We start from the raw sequence: 27,249 nt of genomic DNA, 5'->3' as shown, positions 1-27,249 counted from the left end.
GGCTATGCAACAGTTCACTTTGCAAAAACAACACAATTATTATGTCATATTTCAATTTTTGCGTCATTGAATTTCCTTTCTTTTCAGATTGCAGTAATGCGCAACGGGTAAGTTTTTTCAATCGACACCACTGAAAAAAAAACACCTTGTTAACATATAAACAAGGCCATATCCAGGGAGTAGGTTACCAGGCTTGGCACCCCCCTAAAAAAATTCTTGTCCAACTCATAAAAAGGAAACAAAAAACCTTTAAACAAACTTTTAGTGTTATGTAATTTGTTTGTACCCATCCCCCCAATCCTGCAAAAGACCCCTCTCCGAACCAAAAAACCCTGGATACGCTCTTGCATATAATCCAACACATATACGACCATGATGAAAGACCAGGACACAGTGGCTGATTTAAAAGACAGCACCCCTTAAAACAAAACAAAATGTTGTACAAATATATTTCTTAAATTCAAAAATGCTTCCCTTTGTTGAACGTCCCCCCCCCCTCTCCCAGTCTATGGAATTCTGGAAACATAATCCTTTCGTAGTACCACGAATTGGACAAAAAACTTCAATTATTCTCCCATGAAAGATATTACATTTTGGGAGGTATTTTACGAGGCTGCAAAAATAAATATTTGAAGAGAATCTTCTAGCATTTAAAAACTTTCTAATATTTTTTTCAGAAGTGCACTAATTTGCCCATGCCTTGTGAGTTAAAATATTATCGTGAACTCGAATGTCGACAGAAATCTATTAGGGAGTCAAGGATAAATTTCAGAAAAAAGACGGAAAAACGCAAATCATATGAAAATACAGAGAATTATGAGAGAAATCATAAAATGTCGAAATTTTGGGGTTTGACCACGTATTACATCTAATCATACCATATCCAGTGGCGTCAATAAGGGCAGTGGCCTGCCCCCTTCCCCTGAATACTACCTTTCTGAGGGATAATTTTATTGAAAAATGCCTTTTTAGTATTTTCTGTAAAGAACGGAAAAACGAAAAATTTACCCCTTAAGTTAAAAAAATAAATTTGCCCCTTCATCAATTTTTATGGTTTGATCACATGCAATAGAAAAACGTTTAATGCTTGGAATAAAGCTTCTAGGTATAAAACCTAGTCCCACTTAATGATGTCTAATAATTAATTCTCCTTGAAAGTCAGAATAAAATACTTGCAATAGAACTAAAAAACAAAAAAAAATATTTATCTGTCAATAACGAAACCAGCTTTTTACTAACTAAATAATACTTATAGATATACTCTTTTGAGTTTATACATCTTGAAAATAAAATCCCACTAAATGAAAGCCGAGTGAAAGTAATATTTTTGTATTCAATAAACTAACTAGTCAGTTTAAGACACCTCTACACAATAGACTCCCCCCTAAAAAGGTCCGCACAAGGAGGGGTCTTTAGAATAGACCTATATAAATGAAATTGTATATATAAAAAGGATTGTTTTGTCATTTTCGGCCTGATTAAATAAACCGCTCTTGAAACTGCTCATCTTGTATATTTGCAGTAAACACGATTGGCTGCTTAACTTCTATTTTTAACCATAAAACTGGTAGTTTCATCTTTTTTCTAAAAATAGGCAGTTGTCCTAATTCTAGGAATAAATAACGTAGAATCATCAAAGCAATAAATCTGTAAGTTTACTGAATATCAGTAAACTATACGTTTGTTTAGAACTAGACCAAACAAGGTACTAACTGTGAACTAGTTTTCAAAAGGTCTAGAGAAGCCATAAAAATTAAATTATCTTCAAAATACTAAATTCAACAACATATCAAAAAATTATAGGCTAAATAAATTCTGTTTTTACCCTATACACAATTAATCCTAGATTCACTCTAAAATTACATTAAGGCTAGGAAAAATGTTAGCAAAATGAATGAATTTCGGATGTTTTGAGAGTTTAAGGTGGAAGAAAAGACTTTAATTTTTATTAGTAAACATGGCAGTGAAGAATAAAAGTAGTATAGCCAAGGCGCAGGGTATTTTTGGCAGTTGAAAAAGTTTGGAAGAAATGTCTTAAAACCAAGATTAGAATATTAGGTGTCATGGTAATAACAACGGCCATGCATCTCTAAAACCTGGGCACTTTAATAGGTTGACGGAAATTTTTTAGGTACTGGTTTGACTGACCGATTAGACTGGTTTGACATCAAACAATGAGGACTAATTTTAATTTTTAAAATTAATTTTTCTTAGATATGGCTGATATGCCATTTTGACTACCTACACACACACATATATATATATATATATATATATATATATATATATATATATATATATATATATATATATATATATATATATATATATATATATATATATATATATATATATATATAGTCTATTTTGATTTTGTTCAACACTGCCTTCACCTTTCCCTCAAACTAATAATAACTCAACTCAGCACCAGGCTGCCTGAGATCAACACAGCTATACATGTTCCCCCTGCATCTCAATCAAAACCTTCATTTTTGTACCCTTCTAAGAAGTTTCCATTTCCCTCAAATCCTTTTTCTTACAACACCCTCTCATCCCATTTGGGGGCAACCATCAAACAATGAGGAATCACTAATGTGGTTGGTTCCCACTTTCAAGTGGTGTCATAAAAGAAACACAATCTACCTAGGACCTTCTTCATGGATGGTAGATTGCCCAAGATTGTGCTTCTTGACAATCCATCAGGGACCAAATATAAAGCAGGTTGCCCTTGAAGGGGCTAGGAATAGGTCATAAGAAGGATCTAAAGAAAACTAAAATTTCATTGTAGGAACTGAAGAGACGAGCTTTGGACAGGATGAGGTGGAGGAGGAGCCTGTGCTGGTCTCAGGTTAGGCGTTACAATAATCTGTTAGTGGTAGTAATACAAGTAGTAATCATGAATATTCAGAGGCAATAGCTTGTAAAGGCATTAGTCTTTTTAAGAAATCCTTTAATAGCAACAAAAAACTATTGTATATTAACACTATTGTCTACACCTTCAAACTATTTGTCAAAAAATGGAAATCAGTTTTTATTATTATACCTTTTATACAAACAGTATGTCTTATTTCTACTTATGATTTTTACTTATGAAGTATCCCTCGATTTTTACGTTTACTTTACATGAATACCTTTTTAGATACAGTGTACTTTTTTTCTATTTTTATTTATTTTTTTTCTTCCTATAAAATATCTACTATACAAGCGAATGCGGAATTTCTATTGTATCGTGATTTTCGTTTGTTGTTAAATACAAGTTCAGACTAACTATTTGGCTGTTTATAACTCATGTGTCATTTGAAGTCGTTTCTTCTATAACAATAAAAGTGCTCAGATAAGAGGGAAACCCCCTGATCAGTAAACCCTACTTGGATGATTAGAAAAAGTTTGGCACAAAATCACTCTTTTGAACTGACGATTCATCCTCCCAAGAAAATTTCTGGTCCTTCATAGAAAGTTCGAAGCATTGTGCATTTGTCTACCAAAAGCTGTTATACGGGTAAAAATAAAGACAGTATAACAAGTAGTTTTAAGTGTTAAAGTTGCCGCAAAATATTTAAAATTTATAATACCTTTAAAATATTTCTGTGTTCGAAATTAATTATTTAATTTGTTTAATAATACAATTTAATGTTTAAGTTTTCTCTCTTTTGCATATTTTATTTTATGTTGAAACTTCATTTTCTGTTTTTGTTCAATTTATTCAATCAATTAATTACGATAAGATATTTAACTAATTAAATTTATTTATAGATTTCACAGGAGAAACTGACAACCATTATAATGTACTTAAGTGTTGCATTAAAACAAAATGTTTTGAGAAAAACCAGTCTTATATGACTTTATCTATGGTATTTAGAATGGGGAAAAGGACTGAAAGTACAAAAAAGGATAGGTTTCAAAATTAAAAGCAAAAAGAACTGTTACTACTTAAAAAACAAAAAAAACAACTCATTTTTACATATTCTTGATCTCCAAGGGGGAAGTGGGATCATGTCTCAGATTTCATACCATGGCTCTATCCATAAAAATATAATACACTACTGAAAGCCTACGCTATAAGAAATCAAACTCTTTCAAACACTTTAAACAACAAAGGATAAGAATAAAATAAATCGTTCAAAAAGTAGGTTTTTACAAATCACTTATTTCAGTCTGATATTTTTACTTTTTCCTTCAAAGTTTATTGTGAAGCACAATATATTTGCCTCAAAATGTGCACTCTGATTGTACAATTTTTTTTTTATTTCAGTTTGTTAAAAAGGCCTGTCTTTGCAAGTTTTCACTTTTAGCTTAACCCAAACACGAGATCACCAAGACCCACTCTGAATGAAAATAAATTATTTTGATAATTTATTTCTTCTAATAATCTCTAGGGCAATCAAAAAGACAACAGGAAAGATAACTGCCAGTGCCACTTTCCTAGCCAGATGCTTTCCCTTTTTTCTTCTTTTAGTAGGTCGGGGACTATTATCATCATCTTGATTCCTTTTAGCAGGATCCCCAGCATTTATATTACTTTTTGGAATAGGTAGAGTTGTTGTTTCCATGTTATTTATGAACTGATCAATGAAAATATGAGGTATGGAATTAGCTGAGTTGAAAATCGGAGATGATGTTCTGTTGGAGACAGCTACAATGGTAAGGTCAGACAATATCCTAGAAAATAAATATTCTAAGTTTAGTAAATTAAATCTAGGTAATTCCCCTGTAAAAAAAAAGAATTGTTTTGTTGTCGATTCCACCCTTCTGAAAGAGAAAAATTTGTCCTTTAAGAGGCATTTTAGATTTTATACTCTTTTTTATGGTTAGAGTTGCATTTACAACAATTCACCTCCACGATTCACTGGATTCTCCTTTATCAAAAGTTTATCAATTCACGATTCTCCTTTATCAAAAGTAAGAAACTAACAGCAACAACAAAAAACGCACGCTTTAAAAAAAAAAGAAAAAGAGGAAAAAAGAGCAAACTTTCACTATGAAATGGCCTAAAATAGCCTCCATGGTTCAAAATCCGAAAAACTGTGCTTAAGAATATTTTTAGTATGGTATTTATACCATTTTTAGTATTTATAGGATGGACATAAACATGTTGAACGGTTCCTTTCGCATCAGCAAATTTTCAGCCCTGATTACATATTGTAATATATTTTTGACGAAGAAAACAAAAGTAAAAATAAAGAAAGTAGTGTTGATTTTCAAGAATCGATAGTGATTGGAGGGAACTAAAACCCCTTCCACGCCCACCATTTCCCAAACACATCTAACCAAAATTTTGAAGTAGCCATTTTGTTTAACGTAGTTGAAAGGTCCGGAAATTATTATATTTTCCCATTGAAGAGATACAAAGTGTTTTATAAATTCCTGTCAACAGAAAAAAAAAACAAAAAACAAGAAGGCCGAGTGGGGGAAAAATTAGAAAAAATGAGGTATTTGTAACTTTCGAGTGGGTGATCGGATCTTAATAAATTTTGGTGTTTAGAAGGGCTTCGTGTCTAAGAGCTCTTATTTTAAATCTCAATCGGCATTAGGCCTCTCCTTTTAAATCAATCTATTGATTCTCAGAATTTTGCTAGAGCTCATACCATATGAGCTCTTAGCTCTTTTTTTTTATTTAGATCCAAGTGCTCCAACCAATTTCCAAAGATAGCCATTGCATACATTGAACTGATATTTGTCTTCATTTTGAACTGGATTTGTCTTCATTGGTAATTCATTGGTAAGTCATCAAAAAGTTTGGGAAGGGAAAGGAGGTACTCCAGGATTTATCTTCATTGGCAAGTCATTGGAATTCATTGGTAAGTCATCAACAGTTTGGGAAGGGAAAGGAGGTACTCCAAAATTTGTCTTCATTGGTAAGTCATCAACAGTTTGGGTAGGGAATGGAGGTACAAGATTTGTCTTCATTAGTAAAAGGTCTCAACTAAGCTCACAAAAGTATCGAGAAAATCTCATTTCTGAAAAAAATTAAGAGATTCAACCCCCTAATCTGACCCATTCACCCCTTATCAAGTGTATTTTGCCAAATTAAATTACATCTGCCAGTGAGATATGGTAGAGGTCCTCCTAAAGTTGGTAAGTCAACTTCAGTTGATAGGAGAATTTCTGTCCAGCTTCCAGTCAACATGATCCAATCTATGCTGACTCCTGCTTTGAATGAATAGAGGGTAACTGACTGCACTTATTTGACATCTCACTCAATAGTTCAACAGTTCTAATAGAGAAAATGTTTTTCTACTGTCACCTTTGGGACCAAGAGAACTGGAGGTTTTTTTAACCTCTAGTATGGTGTAAAAGTGAAGGGATAAATAAATCCTTCATAGCCTCAGAGTAACAGCTTTTGGATCAAAATTACGTCGCCCCTCCTTCGGCAATATGCAATGGTGGCCATCTGCGGAGCTGGTGTGTGCTGTTCATATGGAGTTTGTTGCGGCTTGGAGACAAATTTCCTTGTCTGGACTTCTTGGAGCACACTTTATGGCCTTAGCATCCATGTTCTACTGCAGTGGTGCTACCACCATACGAAACTCAAGGTGGCAATGGGCAATGGCTTTAATTAACTTCTTAATCAAACGTTGTTTTCTTGTAATAAAAGTATGGTTAATAAGCCAAAAGACTGGGTTAACTTTGGCTACTAGGGTTTGTGTATGACTACAAAGTTTTATCCCATTCTGAATTATAACTCCAAGGCTGTTCTCTTCTATCTTTCTTTTGAAAATGATGCTTTCCCAAGTGCTTAAAACCTTATTCTTGGTTTTTATTATATTAATCTTGTTGAGTAATCTTGGTTAATCTGATTTATCTTAACCTGCCTGAAATAGGGTTTGGTCTTCCGCAAGGATCTGCGGTTGGGCTGATACTCCTTTTAATTTATGTTAGTAACCCCACAAAACGAGGTTAAAAATCTAAAACCTACCAGTTGCTGCCGTCTCTGTCAACCTGTATCTGTCACTAATTGTGACAAGAGTTTGTCCTTCTCAGATTCGCTCATTGCTTTTGCGGATGACAGCACTCTCGGTACAGATGGCATAAATGCGTCTGATCTCCATTCAAAGTTTTATGTCAATTACCTTGCCTTAAATGTTGGAAAGGCATGTTCTCTTATTTTTTTCAATAGTTTCAAGGGCTTGACATAGTAGATCCAGGGATCGATGTGTTCGATTCCTAAACATCTTGTTTGATGAAAATGTTTGTTTTTTCTAAATGAAAGTCTCCAGAAGCAATCGTCTTATTATTTCTGAACTTGCAATAGCTTACGGATACCTTATACTCCATGAACTTGGTCTGACTTCAACCCTCTGATAGCTTATAACATGATCTGGAACACTCTCCTAAAGTCTACAGAGAACTGCCACTCGTTTAACATCTCCAAAACGCATGTTAGAGAATTTCTTGTTACTAATTGAGTTCCCCAGCTTTCCTTGGAGTTGATGTCCCTAGATTGGGCTTTCTTTTTAATCCAGTTGGTGAATCGTACAACTCCCCTGCCTGGTGATTTTTGGGATTGTTTAGATTGGCAACGTGAATGCATTACAACAAAACGTTTATTGTATGTATTTATTTCATTTTTGTTTCTCACCTTTTTTTTCCTGGCCACTGAGCCTTATGGGGGAGACTAAGTTGAAGTGTTTGTTGTAAATTAATTGATGAATAAATAAAGTCTGAAACTCTGTACTTAGTTATTGTTTCAAGTTGATCACATTTAATATAGAAGTGCAGCAAGTGTTGTTCTACCCAAGATGCAAAACTTTATATCTTAAGATATTGGTCATGTGACCAGTCTTTCTAAATCTTATTGAAAGTGGGAAGTCTGTTCTTCCGTCTCAGTGGCCTAGAGAGTTTAAAATTGTCACCATACAGAGTAAACAGGCTGTGCAATCATTTATGTATATGCTAATTGGAGTTGCTCCTCGAAAGGTTCCTTGTGTTACACCACTGATAATACGAGATGGGGTTGAGTAGGTAATGTTGTCATCATCATACTCAATACCTTTCTTTGACCTTTCGGATGATGCCTCAATTTCAGGTTCAGTAATATACCACGGTCTCATTGCTTCCTGTAATGGCGAGTTCGAAATGATATTTACATATTTTGGAGTGTAGTGAAAAGAATCCTTATTTCGAGTTGAACGTTTCTATTTCTCATAATATAAAAAAAAAAACCATTGCCATAGCTATGATTACTGAAAAAAAAATGAATGTGGATTGACAGTTTAATAATGCATCTACTGATATATATATATTTTAAAGTCTTCATAATTTGGGATTAGTTAAAGTCGAAAAAGTGAAAATATTTAAAATGTATTTTGTTTTCTGTATAGTGCCAATTATGCTCTGGTCCTCAGAAGGCATGGGGGTTGTCACTGCTACTCATTTTAGTTTTTGCTCGTTTTGAGTTTGACTTGGTTATTTACTGTAATTTCAGTTTGTTTCGGGTTTCGTTTACTTATTAACAGTCATTAATGGTAGGTTTACCCTTGGAAAATTATTTGACTTTATTTCTGCTCATTCTTGGGTTAATGCAGCTCTTTAATTTTCTTTGGAAAATCTATTAGGTGGAAAGATTTTTCAACTATTGTCTGTTCAATTGAAGAAAAAAGAATATTTTAATCTTTTCAGTTTTTTCTTTAAGAATCCATGTTGGAGAAAATTATTCAATAGTTTTCAATACCAGAAACTCTTTTGAAGAACTGGACATAAACATTACTCTTTACTTTAGTTTTACACCTCTTCAAGTTTTCTTGAAAAATAAAACTTATTACCATTCCCAAAACATTGTATCAATGCTATCTTAACAACCTGGATGCACTTACACTCTTTTTATTTAGTTGAATTGTAATAGCAGAAGTAGTAACAGAAGCAATCATGAAAGTTTCAACTTAATACCCGCAGTCGTTCTTGAGATATTTCTGAGACGTCTTATTGGCAAGCAGCCAATAAACGAAGTGTCAATTGATTTAGTTTTACAGCAACATAAACTTTTTTTGGAAGTTTTCACTTTATATCCTATCCTATTCTAGGATATACCCTTTACATTACCCTATAACCCAGCAGAAGTAATAGTATGAGCAATAGGAGTAATATTAGTGATAGCAGTATTAGCATTAGTAGTAAGCAGTGATGGTATCCACATTGTGTCCCTCTTCATGTCCCGGTAGTTAAACTTACTACTTTAAGCCGTTTCTGAGATATTTCTGATTAGCTCTTTTGATAACCTGCATACACATAATATGTTTCTATTTAGCCCAACATCTCCTCATCAGTTAATACCAATGGCCTTAGTAATATTAGCACTAACAGTAGTGGTAGCATTACTACGAGTAGTGGCAGTACACACACAATGCATTTTCATTAGCTCAACATACTCCCAAGTACGTTCTGAAAGTTTCAACCTAATACCATAAGCTGTTCTTGATAAACTTTTGATACTGCCATTTGACGGCCTTGTTCGCAAGTATCCGTTGATGGCAGTTCTAATTTTTTGGATTCTGAGCTAATCGCAGAGATTGGCGAATGGCTTGCATTGTGGTTGTTAGATATTTGGTTTTAATTCTTACAATTTTTGGCTTTTATTGAACTTTATTTATCTTTTAATTTTTTACTTTTTTCATTACTTTTGTTTTTTCACATTGACTTTCCACGTTCGTCTGTTTGGTTTTTTCTTTGACATTTTCCTTGAATTCTTAGAATATTATTTTGTTCGGGCTGATGAAGAGAGGTGGTCATCCTCTCAAAATATTCGCTTTGTGCGTTTTTTCAGTGTTTTTGTTTGGCCTAAAAAAGCCCCATTTTTGATAGTTTTCTTTTTTTATAATACCCCCAACATTTTCTAAAAAAGTCTCTTTATTATTCTTAGCCTTAATAGTAGTAGTAGCAGTAGAAGTAGAAGGGGTAGTATACATATAGCATATTTTGGTTGGTTCAACATCCCCCATAACATTCCCTGAAAGTTTCACTCTAATACCATTAACTTCGGTAGTACTAGTAGCAGTTGTTGTAGAAATAGTTGTAGCAGTAGCATTTGTAATAGTAGTTGCAGTAGCAGTAGCTGTAGTAGTGTCAGTAGTTGTAGTAGTAAGCATGTTTTACTTAGTTCAACATACCCCATAACATGTCCAGAAAGTTTCAACTTAATATCCTAGACCATTCATAGTATGCTGCTGATACGTCCTTTTGACAACCTGCTTGCACAGTGAGTGTTTTTATTTGGTTCAACATTCCCCTAAACATTCTTTGAAAATTTCAACTTCCTACCCTTAGTCTTGGCAGCAGTAGTTGTAGCAATAATACTAAAAGTAACAAAAGTAAGAGCAGCAGTACTAACAGTATGCACAGAGTTTCTTTTGGTTAGATCACCTCCTTGTCAACACACCCTGAGAGGTACAAATTATTACTCTAAGCTATTCCTGAGAAATTGCTTGTACATTCTTTTGGCAAACTGAATCCACACAGTACGTTTTGAATTACTTCAACACACCCTAATGTTCCCTGAAAGTTCCACCTTAATATGCTTAACCTTAGTACACGTAGTAGTCGTAACAGTAGAAACAGTGGTAACATGTACATAGCACCTGTTGGTTATTTCAACATCCCCCTCAACATGTCCTTGGTCAATTGGTAATCCTCCTCATCGTTCCCTTAAGTTCCAACTTAATACCATCAGTTATTCCTGAATTTCTCACTTTTACCAACCTGTATGCACATAAACTGTTTTTATTTCGTTAAACACTCGCCTTTACATTTTCTGAGAGCTTTGCCTGAGTGCCTTTTGTCTTTTTTAACACCAAGGTCAACCATTCCCTTTTTCAAATTGTACATAAACAGTGGCCAAATTACATAGCTTACAGCCCTTTTTCTGAGGGCTGTAGAGGGTTGACACAGCCAACATCACAAAGACATAGTTACTGGACCTTGCACATAAATTGAACAAAACGGCTATCACAAAAGTTTGATTGAATGAATTTAAGAATTATTAAGCTTGAGAGAGGGGTTACTTGCCCTCCAACCACTTTTAAATCTTAAAAAGGGCACTAGAGCTTTTAAGTGCCAGTCAATATTTCTATGATAGCGCTGTGCTGTCTATGATATTGCTTATATGCCCTTTTGAAAACTTGCATGCATATAGTATTTTTGTGTAGTTGAAACTTCCCCTAGAGGTTCCCTGAAAGTTTCTCCTTAATAACCTTAGCTTCATCAGTTACAGCAATTGTAGCAGTAGTATTAGTAGTATACAGACAGTACCTTTTGTGTAGTTCAAAATCCACCACATCATACCCTGAAAGTTTTAAACTTAATAATGTAAGCTATTCCTGGTATATTGCTACTACACCATTTCAACAATCTACATGCTCTTAGTTTGTTTTGATTTAGTTCAACATCCATTTAAGTATTACTTGAAAGCTTCACCTTAACACCCTTAGCTACAGCAATAGCAATAGTTGTAGTAGTAGCAGTATGCATAAAGCACCTTTGAGTTTTTTCAACATCCCCCTCAACACTTGCTGAAAGTTTCAACTTAATACCAAAAACCTTTCCAGAGACATTGCAGATACATCCTCTTAACAACCTGTATGCAGGTAGTGCGTTTTGATTTAATTTAACACTGTTTCAATATTACACAAAATTTCCACCTTAGTACCCTTAGCGTTATTAGCAGTAGTAGTAGTAAAAGCAGAAATATCTGTAGCAGTAGTAACAGAGCTGGTAGCAGCAGTAGGATGCAAATATTGCCTTTGGTTAGTTCAACATCCCCCAGAACAAGCCTTGTAGGTTGCAACTTCATGCACCAAGTTGTTCTTAAGATATTGATGATATGCCCATTTGACAACCTGAATGCAGATGGCATCTTTTGATATTTTGGCATGTTTGATGGCATTCCTGAGATATGACCTTTTGACAACCTGTATGCATGTTTTGATTTACTTCAAATTTCCCCTCAATATTCTCTCTAATTTTCACCATCATACTCTTAACCATAATAGTACTAGCATCATAGTAGCAGTGCTAGTAGTAGGAGCAGTAGTGTTTATTAGTAGCAGTAGTAACAGCAGAAGCAGCAGAATTAATAGCAGTGGTAGAATGCTCATTTTGCCTTTTGGTCAGTTGAACATCCACCTCATGATGCCCTGGAAGTTTCAACTTAATACAGTAAGCTGTTCCAAAGATATTACTAATTCACCCTTTTGTGATCTGCATATACATAGTATCTTTTGATTTAGTTCAACTTTCCCATCAGGATTTCCTTAAATTTTCACTTAAATATCCTCAGCCTTGGTAGTACTTACTACACATACAGTAGTTGTAATAGTAACAGTAGTGGTAGTAATTGTTACAGTAGTTTTAGCATGCAAATATTGCCTTTTAGGTCAATTGATGATCCCCTAATCGTTTTCTGTAAGTTCCAAATTAATAAACTCAGTCTTTCCCGAGTTATGCCCTTTTGACAACCTGTAGTCACATAACATGTTTATATTCAGTTCAACACTTTCCTTGGCATTCTCTGAAAGGGTTACCTAAATGTCCTTTGTCTTTTTTGACACTACAGGCCAAACATGCCTACTTTTCTCAACAACAAATACAATATGTAAACAACAGGTGAGTTGCATAACTTATAGCCCTTGCCCTGAGGACTGTGGAGGGGGGGTAACACTCCCAGAGACATAGTTACTGGACCTTTCAACAATGCTAAACAAAAAGGTTATCAAAAATTTTGATTGGATGTGTCTGGGTAATTGATGGGCATGACAGGGGGGCTGGTTGCCCTCCAATCACTTTTGTCTCTTAAACAGAGCACTAGAACTTTCAATCTCCAATCGAATGAACTCCTTCCTTCTATGCGCAGTGCATTGGTGAAAAAAACAATTAAGTAAAAAAACACAGTTTATTTCGGTATTTGACCAGTTAACAACTAATTGGATTTAAGCCAGATTAACTCTGTACCTGTTTAGTACAGAACTTGAAGGATTATTTAGAGATTGTGGCTTTAAGTTAATATTCGGTACTATTATCGTCTGAGTCATGCATTGAAATTATTGGATTACTTGCAAAGCCTTTTGCCAGTGACTTTGGTTTTCAGGGGTTTTTGACTTGCATTGCATTACCCATTATATTGATTATTGAATATTGTATGGGGTTGAAGTACAAAACATGGACCGAAATTGAAAATGGAGATATGATTGGTTATCAGCCCTATATGGAACTTTATCCAAAGATCCATTAAGAAAAATATAGAAAGAGACAAAATTTTGAAACATGAAAAATTCTTTAGCAAAAAAGCCTTAAAGGACGCTATCAATACTTGCAAAAATAAATTTAACATTGACTTTCTTGATGGTCGTGGAGGCAGGCACCCACCAGCTTTATTTCTGGGTGATATGTATGATTTACTATGTTCTCATTTGAGTGATGGTCGTTCTATTGCAGGATTTGTAATAACTGAGCCTAATTAAGTTCCTGATTTGTCTAATGACATCAATTGGGCTATTGCGTCAAGATTAAATGACTGCAAAAGTTTATTTTATTTTTTAGTTGAAAAAAGTTAATTCAGCACTTAGTCCACTGGTTTGGCCTTCAAAGCCAGAAAGAGAAACAAACAATTCCCGTTATTATATCTAATACCCCTCCCAAACTAAAGAATGCCAATCCTGTTAAACAGAGTGAATTTATTAAAAATCTAAAAGTTGATGGTATAGAGAGAATTATCAAAAAGAAAGATAAGACAATCCTCCATGTGAAGGATAAGTGCTCTGCAGTGGCAGCTGTTAGAGCCATGCCTGTGCAAATAAAAAGCAGTGATCAAAAAATAGTTTTTAGGGATTGTTCATACCGATAATGATTTTGATGTTGGAACTATTCCAGGTATGTGTAGTGATATCATGAATGCTAAGCATTTTGGTGTCTCTAAAACGGGTCTATTTTCTTTTCAACATGGTGGGAACCTTGATTATGCATTGAAATATGGAATTAAAATCGAATATACATATTCCAAACTTTATAAGCTGACAGAGACCCCTTCAGTGTTAACAAACCAGTATTGGTCCAATAAGAGAGGCACACTTATTCCCATCATTTAACCATGTCATTTAACCAAACACTTGGAAAACTATAGGTTCTATGACTATCCTAGCTCTATGACTATCTACCTTAGTCCTACTACTCTAAGAATGACGTATGGACGGATAATAGATAGATATATCTATTAACAAATGAGCCAACATAATTTTTTACAATCCTAATAAGAGGGGGGGGGATTAACGCCAGAATTGCCTCTCAATCAATTGGACTATCTGTCTTGGCTTTTTCTACAATTAGACATGAATTGATGCCCAGAACTATTCAATTTTAATTCAAAACTTTCAATCGTTTCAATTCAAACTGTCAATTGTTTGGTCACACAGCCTCTAAGTGTACTAAAATAGCTAAAGACTCATGATGTGCGGGAGACAATTAATCTTCAAAAAAGGAGCCCTGCCACAGCGTTCAGGTGAAGTGCAGCAACTGGTGGCAATCACACTCGTTTCAGTTTTTATTGTACCATACTAAAGAAATCAGCAAGCAAAAGCACATATTTTTCTCGTTATTGTTTCTCTCTATGATTCTAACTAGTTATGTTTTTTTTTCAGAATGTGAATGTTACTAAAGAGAAATTGGACTTAATAAATATAACAATCAGTGAATTTGATATTGTTTGTATTTCTGAGCATTTATTACTACCAGCTAATTGCCAGGCCTTAAAATTTTTTAATGATTTTAGTTATTACATACAGCCTGCCAAGAGTACTAAGGGTCACCCATCTGGTGGTCTCTTGATTGTAGTTAGAAACAGGTTTTGGAATACTTTACTTGAGCTTTTGGAATTTTTCTACCTGTTGATTTGGGAAAATTTGCTATTATTTGTGTTTATTTACCAACAAATTACCTAAATATTCAGATCAGAGATTTGCAGCAGAGTGTGTTTCATTTTCTAAGTTATTAGCAAAAATCAGGGCCAGTAATAAATTGATTTTAGCTTTGGGGACCTAAACACTGACTTGACTGACGTTCCCCTAACTCATTTACAAATTTTGTTATCTTGTTTGCCCAGTGACTTATTTATTATGGACAAAACACGTTCTTTCACTTACAAATACTTTTTTGGAAGTGTTTCTCATATAGATTTTGCATTGACCAATATATCTGAGTTATGGTCTCAGTTGGTGTTCATCTCCAATGAACTTGTTTTAAGAAACCATTCTCATCTAGAGCTACTAGTCCCTAATAACCCTTCATCCTTGCCTACTAACCATGTGCCCAAATGGTCCAAAAAACTGAATTGGAATTATATAAATCTACATTATTATCAGCTTACTCTAGATTCTCTACTAGATAAAATTGAAGTTCCCTTCCATCATTTAGCTACTTCTCCTTCATCTAATCTTCTAGACCTTGATCTTTATCTGGCCCAGATAGTTCACGCTTTGGAAATCTGAGCCACTACTTCTGTTCCTCTTGAAAGAATAAGGAGGGGTACCAAGAAAATAGGCTGGGGTTCAGAGAGAACATTTTGTATCTCACAGATTGGGATCTATTTGAAAGAAAACAAATATAAAGTTAACTAAGAGAGGGTGTACCTCAAATTTATTCAGTGATAAATTAATTAGGGTGTTGTAATCAACCAAGTCAGGTGCTTAAAAATATGGACTTGTTGTTGAGAAAGTACCCATAAATACAACAACTATGTTTTTGTTAGAGGACCCTTTAATTTTGACACCAATTGTTTCTTGTTTGTTTTACATGTTAAGTGAAGTTTTGACAGAGTCAACTATATTTCAACAGGGCCTGTTGCTGTCTCAAAAATTTCAACAAGATATTCTCAAAAGAAATGAATCTCATAATAGAAGCTAATATCTATATTTGAATTTGGCTGAAGGAATATTTTTAATCAGTCTGGTATTCTACTACATCAGACAAGAATTTTACACACTTGGAACAAAGTTTTGTCAATATAATATTAGCTGCCATTTTAGCTTAATTTTATCTAGAAAATGCCAATATGGCTATATTTTAGAGAAGACCAGATGCATCTTGATGCATTGGTGCTGACCCAAACTTTTTCTAGCAAAAATTAACCAAGTAATGACAGTTTGAAAATTACATAGCTAAAAAATTGCCAGGGGCTCATTTTATGATGAAAACAGGAAACTGATTGAATATTCTTTTCTTATCTGGGTGCATTGGATACAGTGTCTACATTTTCTGCATTTCTCAAATCTCATATTTCTCACTTCTGTTATATTAAAGCAGCAGTTCCTCAGATGATGGAAAAATCTAGCATCAAATCAGTAAAACTACAATTTAAAAAAAAATTCATGTGAAATATTATTACAAATAATAATCATCAAAATCTCTTGTTGTTGAGAAAGTATCTGTAAATTTGACAAATATGTTTTGGTCAGAGGACCCTTTAGTTTCAACAGCAATTGTTTCTCATCTGTTTTACATGTTCAGTGAAGTTTTGACAGGGCCTGTTGCTGTCTGTAAAATATTTCAACAAGGTTACTACAAGATAGTCTCAAAAGAAATTAATCTCATAATAGAAGCCAATATCACATTTGAATTTGGCTAAAGGAATATTTCTAGTTGGTCTGACATTCCACTACATCAGACAAGAATTTTTGACACTTGGAACATAGTTTTGTCAATATAATATAAGCTGCCATTTTAACCAAATGCAGCCATTATGGCCACATTTTAGAGAAGATCAGACCTATCTTGATGCATTGGTGCTGCTCCTAACTTTTGTTTGCCAAATAACAACCAAGTAATGACAGTTTGAACATTATATAGGGTAAAATTCTAGTTAATTGACTTCTTGCTATCTCAGAAAGGGTTTAGGTTAGGATAATGAAACTTTCAGGGATGACTCTACTGGCTAAAGTATGTTCCGGGAAGGTATTTTAAAGTACCCAACTCTACTCCTTCTCCCTCTAGAGGGCCCTGAAATTTGCCTACATGACAGGTCTATATCTATTGAAATTTTGACAAAACAACATTTTACCTTAAATTTCAGTTAGGCCTACTAGTTGCTTTTTCTCTGACTTTAGTTATGCAAATCAATTCCTGTTATTTGAGTAGAATTTTGAGCCATATCAATGTTTTTTTTTTAATTTAGGAAATGTATTTGCATATTTATAGAAACCTTATAAAATGGAATTGAGCAAAGTTATGAAGCTGAAACAATTTCATTGTATTTCAATTAAGCAGAAGATCTATTTTCCAAGGTTTCACTTTTATAACACACACATTTTTAAAGGTCATCAAAGGTCAGGGCCCTCTAGAGGTAGAAGGAGTGGAGATAGTTGCTTCAAAATACCTTCCCAGAACATACTTTAGTCTAGATTCATCCCTAAAAGTTTAATTTTCCTAACCTAAACCCTTTCAGAGATAGCAAGAAGTCAATTAACTAGAATTTTACCTTATATAGCTAACAATTGTCAGGAGCTCATTTTATGTTGAAAACAGGAAACTGATTGAATTGAATATTCTTTTCTTATCTGGGTGTAGCAGATATAGTGTTCATATTTCTTATTGTCAAAATATAATGAAGGCTCCAAGAGATGGAGGTTGAAGTTACAACTAAGCAGAGCTATCCTCTTTTGAAGGAAAATTTTGACAGTGCGTGTTAGGCTACTAGAACAAGCTGTTAAGCTACTTCAAGGTTCCCTTCAATGCCTTTCAGGGATTTGTAATTATAAAATTAAGTACATTTAATAAAAACTATAAAGCTAAATCTATTTGATTTTTCACCTCCTACCTAACAAATTAGTCGAGAAAACTGAATATTTATCAGAAAATAGCCTATGCTAATTTTAAGCTAGCCAGTTCTGATCTATCAGCCCAAACTAATCATATATTATATAGAGCTCGGTATAACATATTCCAATTTATGTATCCCAACAAAAACCAAGTTGAAAAAACAATTTAAATGAAAGAAATACTCATGCAGATCAGCTTCTACAGTGGCAATCCGTCTACATGTGGAATTTTCAAATATTTCAGCACTGAGCCAGTGTTGCCAAAAAAATATTTTAAATACCTTTTCAAACTAATGCCATTACAAACCATAGAAATATTTTGAAAATTAAATGTCCATTTAAATAATACAAACTCTAAAACATGGTCATCCATAATGAAGGATAGAACGGGATTATTTTTTGTTGGTCCCTGAGGCTAGAAGTGGGGAGGTACTCTAGATGTAGACCTAAAATTTTATTCAGCACGTTCAACTGCCAGATACACATTGTCCTTAGTAGCTCAAGTTAACTAGCATAAGTTGCAAGATTTTACTTAAGTCTCTTCACATTGAAATTTTTCTGTTCACATTGAAGCATAAGGACTATTTTTATTATTCCAAAAAGAAGGGTTATGAAAATAAAGATTTAAAATTTTCATTTTTAGGGAATGAAAATGGATGAGACATAGTTTATAAATACTTTACACAAACTTAACATTTCGAAAATTCCTCGTAGAAGAGAGGGGTCCATTTCTCCCCAAGGATTAGTCTAAACATTTTGTTTCCTTTTTTTATGCTATTTCAAAAAAAAACAGAATCAACCTCAAGCTTACAAATATAACTAGATAACTGCCAGTTAAAATACATTATGAGTTTCTGCTATTATAATAACAGTTTAGAGGCTGTGACAATCATCATCCCTCTTGTGTTCCCTCAAAATGGTTAAAGGATGTTTTATGTTGGTATTGAGATGTCCTTTTATTAGCCAAAAAAACTTTTTATACCCATTAAATTTAAGTTGGAATTGAACAAAGCTTCAATTATTAATCTGTTTTCTTTAAACAGACAGGAGGAGTAAGTCTCCCAGCTTTGGCAAATTCAATTTTGTTTTTGGGACTAGCAAGGGAGCACAATGTAGGTCACAAATTTATAGCCCGAATAACCTTCTAGTACGAATAAAAATGAATTTCAATATACAAAGTAGACAAAAACATTCTTTTAGAAAAGAGAAGATGACAAACGAATAAAGAAAAATCCCTTTTACCCCATTAAATAAAACACATATGCATTTGTCTTGTTTAAATATAAGTTGAGTGCTCCACCAGTTTTCCCTTTACAGAAAGAAACTTGGTAAAGTTTTATACTATTTACTTTTTAATATCTTGAAAAGTGGTTTTGTTAGGAAAATAAAACTTTCAGTAGTCAGTCCAGTGTCAAAAGTACACTCCATGAAGGTACTCCCAAATTAAATTAAGCCTCTTTTTATTTCAGAGTCTTAGAGATTTTCCTTCTAAACAAGTCTATACCTATTGAAGTTTAGACACAATAGTATTTATCGTATTTTTTAGTTTCTTTTTCTCTTGCTTTTATTTTGAAAATAAAAAATTGAAGCTAAAACAACTTGTTTTTTCTTAATGAAATTTAATTGCGGCTTTTTAAAATCATATAAATTGGGACTGAGCAAATTTATGAAGTGGAAAATAATTTTCTTGCATTTCGTTTGAGCAGAAGATCTATTTTATAAGGTTTCAATTTTCTAAAACAAAAATTTTTAAAGCTCATCAAATGTCAGTACCCTCTAAAGGGAGAAAGAGTGGAGGCAGGTAAGTCAAAATATCTTCCCATGGCAAACTTTAATATGCAGATCCATCTCTGTAAGTTTTATTTTCCTAACCTAACCACTTTCTGAGATATTAAAAAGTACCTTGTCTAGAATTTTACCATATTAGCTGCGTTTTTGATTGCCTTTTAATCGCCGTTTTGCATAAAATCTGTTTTTGATGGTCGGTAAGTTCGCCGTAAGTTATTTTTGTTTGCTCGACTAAAACTCTAAACAGCGATGTCAAACGTCCAAGGCAAAAAACAATAGAAAAGCGAACCTTTCCATCCATTCATTGGATGGAATTTTTGGGGGGCGAGGGTGACTAATATTGCCTTCCAGTGTTGCAAAACCATTAGCAATAAATTGGAATTTCTAAAAATTTTTGGGGCGTTTGGACGATTCATTTTGGGCGAATTTAAGACATGAGTTTACACAATTTTCACAGCATTCATGTTCTCTTTTGGCGAGATATTCAATTTCAAATTCAAGAATGGAAACATAACGGTCTTAATTTGTTAAAGAGGTTACCTATAGCTAATTTTTGTTATTTTTATTCTGTTGCTCACTATTTTTTGTCTGTCTACTCTACAAATTGCTTGGCTTGGGCTATCTTCTAATATCTGGGGAACTTTAATAGGTTAGACTTGCTTGAATATTCCCAAAAATCAGTGACTTGGTTACAGTCTAGTGCACCTTACATTTTAAAATTTGAAACTCTGCAACAGGGTAATACCCAATATACTAAGATCTGCCCAGCCTAGCTGACTCTTGGAAAAAAATATTTTAATTCAAATATATCTCATTAACATGGAGCTGACTGTTGGAAAAATATTTCAATTCAAATATATCTCATTAACATGGACATTAGGTTCTTGATCTTGGAAACAGTTTATGCCCAGATAGTCTTAGTCAGCTAAGACTAGGCTATTTAAAATTGGTTGACTACAATTTAGGACGATTTTTATATTTTAACTAGAAAAATATTTAGGCAGTAGCCTATAGCCTACCAGTTAGGCAACATCCTAGTCTAGTCAATTTAAATGAACTTATTCTAGGTAAAATTCTAGTTAATGGCATTCTAGATCTCTCAGAAATTAGTTGAGTCATGTGAATGAAACTCAGGAATGTATTCAGAGCCTTAATGATTTCTTCTGAAGATTTCCCAAAATTTAAGAAAAAAGAACCTTGATATTGGCTAGCTTGAGATTTCTACTGAAATGACAGCAATCACATCTTCAAAAACCAAAACCAATGTAAAAGAGAGTGAAAACTGAAAATTATGGTTAAATACTTTTTCAGAATTCAGATAGACATGGGTCTGCTATATAGCCTTTGCTACTGCTACTAACAACTCACCACAGCACCAAGCTGCCTGAGTCCAACACAGATATACACACTTCTCTACCCCATTCCATTCAAAGTCTCCCTCTTTACACCCTCCCAAGAAGTTTTCATTTCCTTTAAATCTTTCTTTTTGACCTCCTCCCACCACAGATGATTACAGCCTGCTTTCCATTTAGCCATGAACAGTTAGCTGAAAAGGGCAATCTGTCATCCTGCGTTTGCAGAATGTTCCCTAGCCATTACCTTAAATCACAGCTTAGAGTGAAATAAGGACTCTTGATCCTGTTGAATCACTCCTTGTGATAACAGTTACATATATGTTTGATTAGATTCTGGTGCATCCTAGTCAAATCTCCATGTGTTTGAATGCATCTGTTGATTCAGCAGAAACAGTCTTCTCCTTGAGGTTGTTCCAGAGGTTCACAATCCAGTTTGAGAAGAAGCTGCATCTTGCTCCAGTCCTTGCATGAAGTTTGCAGATTTGTTTTGGGTGTCCTTGTATTATGTGAGAGGGGTCAATCTCCAGGAGCTCATTTTCTTGATTAGTAGAGAGGAGTTTGTGTGCCTGGATCATATCCCCACATTTCCACCTGTAGACTAAAGAGGGGAGGTTGAATTTCCTCAGCCATTCACTGTAGGGCTTGTTTTCCATACCAGCAATCAGCTTAGTGGCTCTTTGTTAGATTTGCTCAAGCAATACCTTGTCCTTTTTGAATCAAGGGGTAGCCAATCTGTTTGAATAGGGGTGGCAATCTGTCATCCTTCATTTGCAGAATGATCCCTAGCCATTACCTTAAATCACAGCTTAGAGTGAAATAAAGACTTTTGATCCTGTTGAATCACTCCTTGTGATGACTGTTGCATATGTAGTTGATTAGATTCTGGTGCATCCTAGTCAAATCTCCATGTGTTTGAATTCATCTGTTGATTCAGCAGAAACAGTGTTCTCCTTGAGGTTGTTCCAGAGGTTCACAATCCAGTTTGAGAAGAAGCTGCATCTTGCTCCAGTCCTTGCATGAAGTTTGCAGATTTGTTTTGGGTGTCCTTGTATTATGTGGGAGGGGTCAATCTCCAGGAGCTCATTTTCTTGATTGGTAGAGAGGAGTTTGTGCACCTGGATCATATCCCCACATTTCCACCTGTAGACTAAAGAGGGGAGGTTGAGTTTCCTCAGTCATTCACTGTAGGGCTTGTTTTCCATACCAGCAATCAGCTTAGTGGCTCTTTGTTAGATTTGCTCAAGCAATACCTTGTCCTTTTTGAATCAAGGAGTAGCCAGGATGGTCCCCACCTCCAAACATGGCTTATCAGTCCTTTGTAGAGCTTGGTGATTACAAGTCTGCTTCTGCTGGTAATGCTGTGTTTAATGATGCCAAGGGCTTGGCTGAGATCTTCTGTGAGTGGGAGCTGAATTTAAACTGGGAGTCTACAACAACTCCAAGGTTTCTCTCCTCCTGAACATGCCCCAATATGTATCTCAACCTTTCTTTCATTAAAGCCCTAGAAAGCAGGATTGAACCACACTTTTTTGTACATCCTATTGATTAAAATATGGTTAATTAGCTGGGTGCACAGAACAATTCATAGGCCAATCCACTATCACCCTAGAAATAAGAAAAGGGTAGACATAGTAGCTTAGTAATAGCCTACCTTCCAAGGATATTTTTTTGGCCTTGGATTTATTCCTGAAATCTTTATTCAAATGGCTCAACTCCCTAAGTGGCTAATCCTCCTACAGGAAATCTTACAGGTTGTTGGTGATTTGCTCAGGAATATATCCAGAGCCCTCTTTGATCTCTTTGGAAGATTTGTTGAATTTTAGAAGAAACATGATATAGGTCGAAATTCTACTGAAATATAGAGAATTGCATTTTAAAAACTAAAGCCAATAAAAAAGAGATTGAAAACTCAAAATTAAGGTGAAACATTCAGATGTACTGTAAGCTAGGTTGGCAAGAATTTTTTGGAGTATCACTATGCATGGGGTTAGGCAGGGGGGGTACTTTCACCCCATATTTATAATGCTTATATTGCCAGTGTACTATCTGGAATTAAAGTATCTGTTTGACTGGTTTTTCAGATCTATTGTATTTAGCCTATGCAGATGCTTTCAATTAGTCTTTCTCAAGTTGGCCTGTCATGTTCTGTCCAGTTATCTGCCTCTTCTATTTAAAATATAGGGCTATTTCTTTATGTAGGTTTTTCAAGCCAGTTGATTTTCCTTGCCAAGGAGTTCTAAGTGTCTTCTATAGGGGTTTTGGACAAGACAATTCTAATAGTGTACTTTGTGTTTTGATTTGACTCTATTTTTAGGATTTTGGGCTATTTTAGTTTTTGCTATGGGACATGATTGTCTCTTCCTAGGTTTCTAGCTACTGCTGCAACCATGGTATTTTAATTCTTCAGTTCATATCCTTGGGCCCACACTGTTCCTGCTCCACATAAACTCTGCCACCACAGGGCTAAGCAGCCCCCACAAAATCTATGGAGACAACACAAAGATCTACTGTACATACAACAGCCAAGACAATGTAGACACCCTGCAAAGAGACATCAACATTTTCACTTCAAACCTTTCAAATCTCAGCCTCAAACTCAACATCATGAAGTACAAAGTAATGTGGATTGGAAGACCCAAAGACAGCTGCCCCCTTCATCTAACAATTTGAGACAAGTTGGTCAAAACATACACTATGCCAGTCAAAGATAAGGAAAAAGACCTTGGCATCATCATTGATGATAAGCTCAAATTTCACCTCCAAACCAATGCAGCAGCCAACAAAGCTTGGCATCATCATTGATGATAAGCTCAAATTTCACCTCCAAACCAATGCAGCAGCCAACATAGCTAATGGGGTAGGGTCCTTGATCCACTGATCCTTCAAGTACTTCAGCAGAACGATGCTCACCCAGCTGTACAAAACTCTAGTCTGGCCAGTCATTGAGTACAGAAACATATCTTACATTGGGGACTGTACAACCATGGAAAGGGTTCAATTTAGAGCAAACAAAATGATGCCAGGCCTAAAAGGGAAGCCATACAAAGACCACATAAAATCTTTCAAGCTGCCAAGTCTGTCGTACAGATGTAAGTGAGGAGATGCCATCCAGATGTTCAAGATGAAAGCCAAAATAGAAAATCTGCCCTTCAAAAAGTTCTTCAGGAAAACAGCCATAAACCAAACCAGAGGCCACTCAGAAAAGTTGTACAAGCCAGAAGCCAGAATACATGCCTGTGTAAACTTTTTCTCAGCAAGAGCAGTCAACACGTGGAACAACCTGTCTGAACAGGCTATCCAAGCACCAAACATCAATAGCTTCAAAAACAAATTTGACAAGTCCTGGGAGAAACACAACAACAAATTCAACACATTTGCTGAGTGGTCAAAATAACTTAAAAGATCAGCTGACTACCAACCCATCAATCAAACAGAGGGAACTGAACAGGCAGGTCAACTACCAGATGGTGCTGAACAACTTTAAGTAACTAAGTATAGTTTGTTCTTTATTGTATTTTGTTGCTATAGGATTTGTTTAACTCTTACTAGATTATAGCTCCCAGTTTACTGTACTCTTGTTTTATTCCTCATTATATTAAAATTTAACTTAATATTGGCTAGAGTGTGTTCTTTACTATAAATTTCTAAATTACTATGACCACAAAATTACCATTAAGACCTTGCCTAGATTTATACCTGATTACAAACAGAAGAAACTTGCAGCTTTTATCTTTTTTTTGAATAGTAAGGGACAAACCTCAAAGAATCACACAGCCAAGTCCAATATATGCAATGGTTTGTTTTTCTAATGATTATATTTTAATATAATTACCGCTGCAACCCAGATATCTTTTCAATGTAAGGTTTTACCCATAAAATGACTTATCAAGTTCATTAAGTTGTAAAAAAAATATTTTAAAATTTGCAGGTATTTCTCTAGTTTGGATTGAAAATTAAAGTTGTTTCTGAGACACCATAAATATTTTTGCAGTTTTCACAATAGCTTTAACAATTCTGAACTGAAAACAAGAATAAAATAAAATTCATTTTAAATTTTTACTACGGGAATATAGCAAAACATTATAGAGATGCTCAATTTAGGAGTTAAGCCAACAAATTTGATTCCAGGGGACAATTGTAACTTCAAATTGAGAGATGAAATAAAATTATTTTATTCAAAATTTTCAGAAATTATACTAGTTTCAATTGACAAATCAGATTTTTTGTTCAAATCCTAAGAAAAAATACTGCATTATATACAACTATATCTACAGGCTTTTTATAATGTTAAAAACACTATTTTCATCTTTGTATGCAAGATGATGTTTATAAAATTTGTTATGTAAGTACTATAAAAAAAATTCATTTTTTTTTGTAAAAACTGACATTATCTTTACAATTTTTTTTTTACAAAGAGCACTAGAAATAGCAATTTTTGTTAAGATAAGCCATTAAACAATTCCTTATGATGTTCCAGTGCCCCACTAGCTGCAGAGAAAAAAGAAAGAAAAAAAATATGCTGTCAATGCAGAATATTGTGCTTGCAGCCACTGTTCTTGTTTATCAAGACAATGGATTTTCCTTGTTATTCAAGCCAAGGAGCTGTAGGTTTCCTATACAGGTGTTTTGGAAAAGGCAATTCTAATAGTGTACTTTGTGTTTTGATCTGACTCTATTTTTAGGATTTTTGAGCTATTTTATTTTTTACTGTGGGATGTGATTGTTTCTTACTAGGTTGCTAGCTACTGCTGCAACCCAGATACATGTGTTTAGTTTGTGTTTAATGGTGTTGTTTGGATTTGATCCCTTAGATTAAACCTTTTTCTTATTCCACGAGTAGATTCTTTTTGCTGGCTCAGTCCCACTGTTTATAGGTCACTTAGCTCTTTCTGGCCTCAAGTTCTCAGGGATATTAAATACAAACTTAAGCTAGTTTATTTGAAAATTGCTGGAAACTAGAGCCATTATTGAAGACAAGCTTTATCTAGACTATACTCCAGCTGTTGTGACCATTCTGTACTTTTTTATGCTGGTGTTAGCAGTATTCATAATAAAATTGCTTTTGGATAGGTCAACATAAAATATTATCAGTATCTTAAGCTTCTGCTTTATCTTTCCTGATCTTTCCCTAATAGTAATTAAATTTTGTTTATATTCTGCAACAGATATTAATCAAATATTTCAAATAGTCACTTCTAAAGCATCAAAGGATGCTCCATTATGTCTTGGTCCATTCCACTGTCTTATCCAGTTTTTTTTTTTTTTAGATAGTTTCATTTTTGTTTGTTTTTTTGTCTTAACTGTCTTTTTTTTCCTTTATTTACTCTGTTCTTGTAAAGTTTTAAGTTTTCATGTATGTAGCATATGTTTAACATAAATACATCCCATATTAGAATATGCATATCCTGTTTGGGGGCCTTAAATTCATAATATTGAATATCTAAGTGATGATGTGAAAGGAGTAAAAAAGAGCATTTAAAATTATCCATGTGGAGAAAGATTTGTAGGTTATAAGTCTGCTCTTGAGTCTTTAAAGATTGAAACTCTTAAAGATTGTATGTTTCAGTTGATAATGCGTTCTGGGCAATTTCTCCTTGCTAGCTCCAAGCACCAACACTTTCTATCCCCTGCTGCCAAGTCAGTAGTTCTTACCAGAAAGAGGAAAAATTAGTGCCAATGCTGTCTTATAAATGATTTTTGATTTCTATTCTTGTTTTGTCATGCTCAACAAGTATAATTTTGTATCTGTGGTAGAATAAAAATAAATTATTATTATTTATACTGAGACAAGGTTAGGATCATGCCAAATTCAGGTGCAACTAGGCTGTAGCCTTGTGCTGTTTTTTTTTTAACCCCACATGGCTTGATTATCATTTCTAAAACATAGACAGGAGCACCCTAATCTTGGATATGATCTGGATAGTTTTAGATAGCTACAATTACCTTATTAGAATCTTGAAAAACAGTACTCTTATTTAAAATATCTTATATATGCCCTAGGTTAAATCAAGTGAACATTAAGGAGAACTTGTACTTCAATATTAAATGTCTAAGTGATGATGTGGAAGGAGTCCAAAAAAGAGCATTTAAAATCATCCTTGGAGAAAAATTTGTAGATTACAAGTCTGCTCTTGAGTCTTAAAAGATTGAAACTCTTAGAGATTGCATGTTTCAGTTGATAATACATTTTGGGCAATTTCTCCTTGCTATCCCCAAGCACAAAATTTTCTATCCTGTGCTGCCAACGCAATAGTTTATACCAGAAAGAAGAAAAATTTAGTGCCAGTGCCTTGCAGAACAATTTAACAATTATA

The 27,249-nt window shown here is 34.3% G+C and overlaps 1 long non-coding RNA gene across 1 annotated transcript; it reads right to left on the bottom strand.

Moving 5' to 3' along the window:
- Positions 1-4,227: 4,227 nt before the first annotated feature.
- Positions 4,228-18,060, bottom strand: LOC136041235 (uncharacterized). The gene is made up of 2 exons (XR_010620980.1): positions 17,976-18,060; positions 4,228-4,659 (listed from the first exon to the last, which is right to left on the bottom strand). It is a non-coding gene; the product is annotated as an uncharacterized LOC136041235 (long non-coding RNA).
- Between the last annotated feature and the right edge of the window lie 9,189 nt (positions 18,061-27,249).

This window comes from Artemia franciscana, unplaced genomic scaffold (genome assembly GCF_032884065.1).
Source record: "Artemia franciscana unplaced genomic scaffold, ASM3288406v1 PGA_scaffold_1180, whole genome shotgun sequence".
In the NCBI taxonomy this organism is placed as follows: Eukaryota; Metazoa; Arthropoda; class Branchiopoda; order Anostraca; family Artemiidae; genus Artemia; species Artemia franciscana.
The sequence above is the reverse complement of the archived record's forward strand: the minus strand, read 5'-3'. Positions and strand labels throughout refer to the sequence as shown.